Consider the following 10,508-nt stretch of genomic DNA (forward strand, 5'->3'; position numbering starts at 1 on the left):
ACACAGCAAATGAAGAAAGAAGATGTACTACTTGAACTATCCCAACAATTCAGATGAGGCACTGCATTCTCAATTATTTATAAACTGAAATTGGTTTGTGAATGTTATGAGATTATCTGGATGATTTCTTCAATTACTTTCTGTTCATTCGATTGGATATATAAACATAAAAATAAAAATTCTTATACTTGATAAAGTTGGGGTTTTTTTAAACCTGTATTTCTGCCCATTGGCTGACACAGTTTTAGGGGAACAAGAAAACCCATAGACAAATCTGTGTCTGTATAGGAAGGTTGGAGCAAATGTTTATCAGTTGTTAAAAAAATAGTTTCCTAGCTCCTTGACTTTGCCAGTTGCAGGATTTGCCTCCATAAATACATAAGAAGTACTTAACGGAAGTATATTGAAACAAATGCTGTAATCTGCCATGGGAGAACTGGCTGATGAGGAAACTTGTAAGAAAAAGTTGCTTTGGTGATCTCAGCCTATCTACTGACTTTTCCCCAAGGGTTTTATTCAGAGAAATCATGATATAAAAGGTAATGTAAAGCATATCAACAGTTACTCAAACCACATTAGAAGCCAAGTTTGTTGAGTTTCTTTGATGGAGACATTTTGATAAACAGACATCATCTTTAATCTTGGTTTTTATTGGGGCTGTCTTCTTGGTAGTCCTCTTGCCTCTCAAAAGTAAACTTATTTGGACACTTTTAGAGCTTACTCATTCCAATAGAATTTTTCTTGATATCTGCCTAGGAAATGTACTCCTAGAGCAGCTACATGAACACCAAATTCAACATCATAAAAGTAACCATTTCTGTTTATCAGTTTCTAATTTTGAAATACCCAGCTGAGAAAGAAATCCATAAATGAAGTTTCATTTCCAGAAAAATAATCCAGAGAGTTGTCTGTGCTCTCTTGCTTCTGGATGTGGTTTAATTTGTCTTTGCTATTACCCTTTCTTCATTGTCTTCTTTCCTTCTCAGCACTTTTTCTCTTATCTCACCAGGATGGCTGCAGTTTTTCCCCTCTATCCTTTGAGGAGATGGTAGTCTAAGTCTATAATTTTATATTTGGTTTTGTGTAATACTTCTAATACTTACTAGGAGTCGCATCGAATGTATTCATGTATATTTGATTTGTACTTAAAGGAATTTAAGGACACGGTCTGTTTTACCTTTATGAGATCCCCGGTAACTAAAATAGCATCCAGTATATCATCAGCACTCAAGGCATATTGTTGCCTGAAGAAATGAGTAGAGTATAGCCAGGGTAGAAATGGGAAAAGTGTCTTCTTTACAAACCTGGAAGATATGTTGCCAAACAATTTTGCTCTCAGAAAACATTGCATCATTAAATATTTGTCACTTGTTAACTGAACATATTGACTTCACAGGTTCTACTGACCCAGTGAAACATTCAACGTGGACACTCACCACCTTGTATCAACTCTGAGAAGTCTGGATTAGGGAATGGAAAAGGATGAATATCAATGTAGGATCCACTTTGAAAGGAAGAGTCTTTAAGGCCATGAGACTGGACCTTGAATATCTACTTCAGTGTCTTCAATCCAGGTTAATTTTGAATACTAGTAATCACAAACAAGGGCAGAAAGAGGTTTCTCTTTTCCAGAAGTGAACCCTTGAACCACATTGAAAGCTATCACCTCAGATGTAAATAATATGATTTACCACAAGAAAAGTTTCCATCTCCTTTTATCCAGGGTTAGAAATAGGGGACCATGTGTGACAAGTTTGTTCAGGATACAAAATGATGCCATCAGATTCTAAGCCATAGGATGCAAAGTGATGATCGAAGACCAAATCTGGCCCACAGATGTATTTTATTTGATCTACACTGTTATTTTTTTTCATTGAATTAGTTGCCAGTATAGAAAGTCAGGAGAATGCATACAGAACGTGGTCTTGTCCCCCACCACCCCAGTTAAGAAAAATTATACAGCAAATTGGACCCACAGTCCCAAATTATACTGACAATTAGCTGGTGTTCAAGTTCAAATTCCCACGATTGGCTGCTTCCCTACCATAGTCCCCCCATTGCCTGTTTTTACTCCGATACTGAAGAGTTTCAATTTGCCATCCCTCATCACCCTGAACAGTTTTCTTACAGCCTGACCTCCTCATCTATTTATTTTATCTGTCTGGGCCCTGCATGTAACTACCATTTTGAATGTTGCAGATGTTGTTACATTTCCATCCTTCTGACTGAGAGTAAATAAGCAGGGGTTCTGATTATGGCTCTACCTTCATCATTCCAAGTCAGCTGGCTGATTCCATTTGTTCCTCTGAATCTTCTGCATTCACATTGTCCCTGAAGAGGCGGGGGTGGGATCAGAAAAAGGACAAGTTGTGTGCTCCCTTCAGCAGTACATATACTAAAATTGGAGCCACATAGAGAAGACTGGCATGGCCCTTGTGCAAGGAGCAAAAGGACAAAGTGAGTGAAAAAATCAGTTATTTCTGTGACTCTGAATAAGTAGGATTGTTAAAAGAAGAGGAAGACTAATCTGTGTATAATGCCCATGTTTCTTACAGCACATATTATGTATTTATGTATACAACTAGTGCTATATATACATATGTATGTATATAATCACTCACAAAATCATACTGTCCCCCTAGGGACATGTAAGGGTTTTTTTTTTTTTCAAGTTAATTTTAGCTATACAATTTTTAAAATCAATTTCCTTAATTTTTTATTCACTTAGGTTACTTTTATTACCATAGTACCTGAATATTATAAATATAAGATTAGAAATTAACAGTAAAATGCATATGGCTTCTAACACATTTATACCCACAATGCACTGACAATTAAATGCAAACAAAATAACACAAACAATACAGGCCAAGTGGCTAACACCAATTTAATATGACCATTGATGTTGCTTTGCTGTAATAAGCACTAACAACAAACGGACACCTAACTCTACAATACGGGTTCTTTTGATGAAATCATACTGTATAAGTACACGGCACCTTTTCTGAAAACCTGGGGCAAGATGCAATAGAGAATTTTGAATGTTTCTTATTATAGAAAGGGGCAGTACACAATAAATGCAGTAATATTTTATAGTGTAACATGAATATCCATAGTAAATGGGATAACTAAAAACTATAAATAGCCTTATCTCAGTGTGGGTCGGGTTTCATACCAAATAAGTTTGTCACAAACTTTAAAAAACAGCTGGGTCATTTAACAAGTCCTATAGCCTTGAGAAAATTACTCAATTTCAGTGATCTCACCCACGAAATAATTTCATTAGATGAGAGTAACTAGCCCATGACCTGTAGCCAGAAAGAAAACCAGGATGTTTATGCATGGCCACCAGAAGTTACAGAATAAATACTGTACTTATATAAGTGTGTTTATTGACTAGGTATATGCCATTTACAGTACCACAGCAGAGGTTAAAACAAGGACCCAGAGATAAATGAGGCCACTGTGTGGTCTCAGGATGCTCCTGTCCAGCAGGACAGACAGACCTGCAGATGAACACCCGACAGTTGAGTATAAATAGAGTGATAATACCTATGTGTGGACAAGGGAATTGATGCCATAACCTGGGGGAGATTAGGGCACACTTTCTTGGTCAGTGATACTGGTATCAGGGAGGGTTTTGAAGGATGAATAGGAATTCACAAGACAGTGGAATATTATTAAAATTGATCTAACCTTTTAGAGACAAATTAAATAATATTATAGAGGGCACTTTAGGAGAAATTGATTCTCTTTTGATGTTTACCAGCTGAATCATTTATAGTCTCTTCTGAGCCGATGCCCAACCCAAACTTCATGCTCTCCTGCACGGGTCATGAAGGCTGAGCACACATCAGTTTGTGGAATCTCTTTTCTCTTAGTAGGGAAGAACATGCTGTTCTTAGACCCCGCTTTGGTCCTATTTGCTTTCTAATATTGAAAATGCTAAGTGTACAAGATGCTTATCTATTTATTAAGACATTTGCTGGGTTCTCTAAGACATGTGGCTTCTCCACCCTTTCCCCTCCTTCCTGTAACCCCCCCAACCAGTTCCTGTCAGTGGGAACTTGACAATCATAAACCTAATTCTTTTGAGGCCATTCTAACGCTTGAGCTCTTCTTTGGTCGGCCTCCCTGCAACGAATGGAATGAGTTCATGGGAGTAATCCCCTCAGTGCATGTAAGGCCACTGTCTGAAGCTGGGGAGCATACACAGAGGGCTCCACAACACGGTCTGGAGTCATAATAGGCTTCACAGAAGAACTGGTGATTTGCATAAATTTAAATAAAGATTCTCCAAGTATCTGTTCAGCATGTATTGATCAGAGAGGCAGAAAACTACAAGGAGACTGAACAGGGAAAGAAGACCTTAGAGGCAGCCCTCAACCTCTCCACTGATATTCCCAGCGATCCCCAAACTTGTCCTCTCCCTTCTGCAAACCTGAAGCCCCAGAGAGATATGGGACCACACTTTTTAGAAGGCCATTTGGTGATCATCGAATGTGACCATACATGTCCCTTGTAAATTCTACCCCTTATTCCAAAGAAGCTCTTGGAATAAACATCCAGATTTAGGCAGTAGACTCCTGATTCCCTTAGGGGAATCCAGGGAAGCAGAATTGTCTTCATCTTGCACCACACACATGGAGTGTCATTTGGGTGATCCTTTCCACTGGCACCACGCTACCATCCCTAAAACATTAGTCAACCTTAATCTCTACTAGAATTCCAGGAAGAGAGGTTCCAAAGACACAAAGAACTCCACATTCACATTTCTACTCTGAATCCAAGCAGACTCATTCCCAAACCCAAGTAAATGATTTCTGAAAAGGGAATTGTGAGGCTGGCTTGCTGACTAATGAATCTCTTTCAGATTGCATACCTTGCTTAGTGCTAGTGACAGATGAGAACATCAGCATCCCTGACTCACATTCTAGATTTACCACTGGGCATTGTGGTTTGTCTGAATTCCCAGTATTAAAATGACAGTTGCATTATGGTTTTCCCCGTGTTCACTTTAAGAAGCTTAGCAGTGTGATACATCAAGTGTAAGTCCTGCCCAAACGGTGTGGTTTAGGGGGCTCAAGAGATTATGAAAGACAAGGGAGGGGTTTGCCTTGGTGATGCATTCATGTTCCAGCTAACAGAGGGTCTGGAGAGCTTGTGTGGAACTGTAACTCGAGGTCTGTGTTTTAGCATCTCCATCAGTAATCATCTTCCTGCTCTCTTTACAGTTTGTGGCATGGTTCCCTTCACCACATTCACACCTGTCTGTGCAAAAGGCTTGCATAGTGCAGAGTGTGGTTTAAAATGTGTGAAAACTTCATCCAGATCTTCGGAGCTTGCCTTGTCTTTGATCTCGAAGCCAGTCAAGGAGAGCAAGTATGTCTATTTCTAATTCTAGCTGTATGTAAGCCGGAGAGAGACACATCATTGCAAAACAAAGCTCTAGAGAAAAAAAAAAAAAAGATAAACTCTTTATAGTACTTTGTCCTGTGTTTTTCCAGTTTAAGCATATTCTCAATCCAGAATGGTATAAAATGAAGAAGATAAGGGTGGGGTGAAGTAATGAAAAAACCTGAAAACTTCATTATTTCTATGATTGGAGAAAATGCAAATATAATTCAACTTCTCTGTGTCACATTGTTTCATCTGTACCTACTCTGAAATGCTATGAATGGGGAAGCAGGATTGTTCCTCAGTGCTCTGGAGAAGTCTGGGGTATGATGTGGAATGGGAGGAGCACTGGAAGACAAGTGGAAGATATTTCTGGAGTTGTATGTGACAAGGCCAGGTAATGAGAAGTCTTAAGAGCTTCGGCCTGAAGGAATGCGGTTTTATCTTGAAGGTAGAGGGAAAATACTAAGGGGCTGTAAATTAGAAAAGTGTCACTTAAAAAAAAAACAATCATTGTGTGTGTGTGTGTATGTGTGTGTGTGTACAATGATTATTCTGCCTTTCAATATAACATTTCATAAGTGTTTTCCAAATTAATACAAGTGTAATTTTAATGCTAGTCTGCTAAGAAAACTTGCCTTAATTCCTCAACTGCTAAAATTCATATCAGTTCATCAATTTTTTTTTTGTAATTACTCATATACTTCTCTATCCATCCAGACTATGGTGCCTTTGGAGTCAAAGACCTAGTCTTCTTTGCACTTAACCTTTATCATCTACAATAGAGGTTGATGTAAACAAAAGATTAAACTGGGTATCTTCCCACCAATATATGCCAAGGGTTTTCAGGATTCTCTTTCAAATATTTCAAGCCTTTCCCCTTTGCTTCTTTAAGGTAGCCGGCTGCTGTGTTATCCTCACCCCTATATATATTCAAGCAACTAACTGATCAGTTTAAATAAACTCCAAGATTGGTTGTGACTTCTAACCGCATGATACATGTGTGGCCAAGGACATAATATACAAAAATGAACCTTTCTGTCCCCCCTACTCACACAGAGCACAAACTGTATGCAAATGTAAATCTGGTTCACGTGATTAAATAACAGGGTAGCAGTATGGTCAATCAATTTAGTTTTACCTGTCTAAATGTATGACTCTAAATTTACAAGCAAGAGACCCATCTTTGATTGTTCTTGTGCCACATGCTGGGGCTGATGCAGAGTATATCTGTGTCAAGGTGAAACCAACCTCCTCCCTTACAAAAAACAGGGAGTTTTCCATGGCTTCTTCCACTATTCTCCTTCCCATTTTTCTGTTTAATTCATAACACTTGCTCAATCCAAGCCACTCCCAAAACAACAGAGGGTAACTCTGTCTGTAAGAACCAGCCCTAGTATCTCCCAGGATCCCAAGAAGTCGTCACCAAAAAACAATAAAGACCCCCACATTTCTGGCTCTGAATCAAAGCAGACTCACTTTCAGGTCCCAATAAATTAATTCTGAAAAAAGAAAAGCCACAGAGGGAAGAACAGGTAAAAAAATTTTTTTTTCTTGCTGAATTGACAAGAATTGAGATTTCTATTTCAAAAAAGAAAAAAGAAAAAAAGAAAGAAAGAAGAAGAAGAAGAAAAAAAAACCCCACAAGGTATTGGAGGGACAAATGATGATGCCCAGAGAAAGGAGACATATAAATTAATTTTTGCCCTGGCTGAGGAAAGGTGAAGTTAATAGAGGAAAGAGAATCTCAGGAAGTGAAATTAAAGCCAACATGCTTCTGGCTTCTTGAGGGTGCCCCCTGAGTCAACTAATTACTTGTGAGGGTATTATGGAATGAGTTGCCTGAACTTCCCTCACTTAAAGGTGGGGAGGGGACGAAGAAGTACCGTGAGACTCTATCATGAGGGCTGGAAATCAGCTTGGGAAAATTTTCCAAGAAACTGGGAATGGAAGAGAAACAAAGGATTTTAATAAGCAGTAATAAGACAACTACCTTCAGCAGTGATTGCTAAGCTGGCTCATGGAATCATGGTCTGGATCCAGAACATACCTGGGGATTTCTTTTCTTTCTTCTTTCTCCTTTCCTCTCATCCAACAGGTAAACAGCTTCTGTGTGATGGCTACTCTCCCAAACACTGGGAACATAGACTAAGACATCCTGGTCACGAGTGACATTAATTCATACAAATGAGAGGAAGAAAATTTTTCACCCAACTTCTCTGGAAAGAAGCTGTATTTGTTTGGGGGGGGGGCTTCTTGATGAATGGGTGGGATAGAAAGTAACATCCTGGCAGGCCTAAGTCTAGCTGAGGACTGCATGTGTAGGAAGCAAAGGAGGAGATTCTTTGATATGCCAGAGAGAAAGAGGGAAAGCAGGATGGAACAGTCAAGAAGGAGAAAGTTTGCACTCCACAGTGTGATTCTTCACCAAGTTCCAAACTGCCCGGTGCAACTTTCATGTGAACACCTGTAAGTGGGCTGAGCTGTATGCATGGATGTCACAGACCTCAATGGAAACTGTCTTCAAGGGCCAGCAGAAACTAGAGACAGAGCAGAGAGAACGATGAGGATGATACCATACGAAAAGACATGCACCAGCACAGGCCATGTCACCAGTGTCCAGGCTGAGTTTGAACAGATTAGCAAGGCTCAGAAGCTTCTAGGCTGCATTTGGGCTTTACATTCAGTTGGTTGTAGGAGAACACTGAAAAGTCCATGAACCCATTATCTGAGGATAGAAGAAAAAATACATTGTAAAGCAACCCACCCAATTGTGGATCAATAGCATTATACATGGAATGTAGTATATATCATGTATCACTGGGGCCCAAGGGGATCAAGTGTCTGTGTACCTGCAGATAGACTTTAGAAAAATCTGTGAACACCCTGAAATTACATGCAGAATGTTATGGTATGTATATGCCCCAAATACTTACAAGTGAAAGTAACTAGCATTTATGGAGTATTTACTATGTATTATTGTGCTAAAAAGCTTAATACATAATTATGTCATGATCACAACAACTCAGTAAGAAAGAAAGCAAGCTGAAAATCAGGGACTTTGCCCAGCTCAAGAGGCCACACCCTCAGTGAGTAGCAGAGCGTTGGTGTGAACTCATGTCAAAATTCTTAGTCTGCATATGCTCAACTGGGTCCCAGTCACGTGCCCTCTAAACTACACTGAATCCAGAGTCATATTTTGTTACCATTTCAAAAGTTGTTTCTACATAGAGAAAAAGATTAGAAAAAATTTTAAGGGCCTACTGGGTCTTAGATTCTCCTAATTTCGGAGGGCCTTCACATCTCAGGCACCTTCATGTGTCATATCCTATTCCATCCTCTCCCCCTACTCCATCAGTGTAGTAGGTATCAAGGTTTCCCTTTGACAGTCAGAAATACTGACTTCAGAGTGGTCAAGTCCATTGCTTTTGGTAAGTGCAAGTGAGTTTGCACTTTTGTCTTCCATTCCACCAACCTGTTACCCAGTCCGAACCGAGCAGTAGAAGAGTTTCCAAGGGGTCAGGTTGGTGGACTCTTGAGGTGGAGAAGAGTCATCCAGAAGGCCAGCTGAAGCATTGCCATGAGATCTGTCAAATCAAATTGCAGCTTGAATCCCGTAAAAGAGGGGGCCTCAGAGATGTGTTTTTACTGCTTGACATGGAGACCCATACAACAGGCACAGGCACCAGGAGAGAACAAAGTCCCTGGAGACTTTTGACCCTGACCTTGTCAATTCTACTAATAGAATAGTCATCACAGCTGTTAGGAATTTCAGAGTCGTTGCACCTGCCCGCCCCTGCCTCGTGTGGGAAACAGCTGGGCAGGCCAAGCACGCCACACCTTGGGAAGAACAAAAGGAGTTGCAGCTGAAATAGACCCCCCCTTACAAAGAAGTCTGCACTCGCTCGTGCCTGGAGTGGCTGTGGGTGCCGGTGGGGTGAGTTAATCCCAGAAACCCCAGGAGACAAGCATAGGGCCATTCACAAACAGGGAAGACCTGTTTGGAATTACACCGCCAAAGAGCGGGAGGAAACAAGGGGGCGGGAATTATTTCCTTAGTACCTGATTGGCCGGGAGGGAACAAGGGGTGGGAATTATTTCCTTAGTACCTGATTGGCTGGGAGGAAATGAGGGGCGGGAATTATTTCCTTAGTACCTGATTGGCTGGGAGGGAATGAGGGGTGGGAATTATTTCCTTAGTACCTGATTGGGAGGAAATGAGGGGCGGGAATTATTTCCTTAGTACCTGATTGGCCGGGACTGAAAGAGCCCCATATGGCTCACCATTGCTTGGTTAGGAGAGAAGCACGGTTCTACATTTTTAAAGCAAAAAAATTAAAGAGACAGCAGAAGAATCTTTGTAAAAGAACCACCACAAAGGAGAGGTAGTCCTTTCTGCTTAGGGGAGGAGATGACTTATTACAAGTTCAAAGGCTTGACGAGGTAACACCTGAAGACACTTCAGAAGTGTCTCGAACAAATCGAGCAGCTTTGTTGGCCATTTGACATGTTCTTGGTGGTGGAGCAGCAGTTGAAGGAAAAACAAAGCTTTTATAAATTGTCCTCGGTGAGCAGCTAAAGAGGTACAGCGTCAGACTTCTAGAAAAAGCGAACTCTAGTGCCATGGTTCTTGAAGTCCAACAGCAGTGGCAGAAGCTGGGAGCCTGTTAGAAATGGAGACTCGGAGCAGCTGGGTGATTGAGTCAGTCAAGCCTCTGACTCTTTGTTTCGACTCAGGTCCTAATCTCAGGGTCCTGGGATGAGCCCCGCCTCAGGCTCCCTGCTCAGCATGGAGCTGGCTTGAGAGTCTCTGGCTCTCTCGCCCTCTGCCCCTCCCCCAACTCGTGTTTGCGCGCCCCCGCACGTGCGCTCTCTCTGCCTCTCTCAAATAACCAAGTAAGATGAAGGAAGGTAGGGAGGGAAGAAAGACGGAAGAAACGAAGGAAAGTGAACTCTCAGCTGCCATCCCAAGACTTAACACACGAGAAACTCTGAGGTTGGGACCCAGCAATTTGTTTTAACAGGCCTTCCACGGGATTCCCCTATTTGCTGAAGTTCAACAAGCTCTGTTTTAGAGCACAGTAAAAAAGACTGACTCAGGATCAGACAGT

The 10,508-nt window shown here is 40.9% G+C and overlaps 1 non-coding gene across 1 annotated transcript; it reads left to right on the top strand.

Annotated features, from left to right (window-relative positions):
• The first annotated feature begins 2,371 nt into the window (after positions 1 to 2,371).
• On the top strand, positions 2,372 to 2,479 carry LOC116859184. The gene has a single exon (XR_004381104.1). It is a non-coding gene; the product is annotated as a U6 spliceosomal RNA (small nuclear RNA).
• Positions 2,480 to 10,508: the final 8,029 nt, after the last annotated feature.

This window comes from Lontra canadensis, unplaced genomic scaffold (assembly GCF_010015895.1).
Source record: "Lontra canadensis isolate GAN:19392208 unplaced genomic scaffold, GSC_riverotter_1.0 scaffold149, whole genome shotgun sequence".
Lineage (NCBI taxonomy): Eukaryota > Metazoa > Chordata > Mammalia > Carnivora > Mustelidae > Lontra > Lontra canadensis.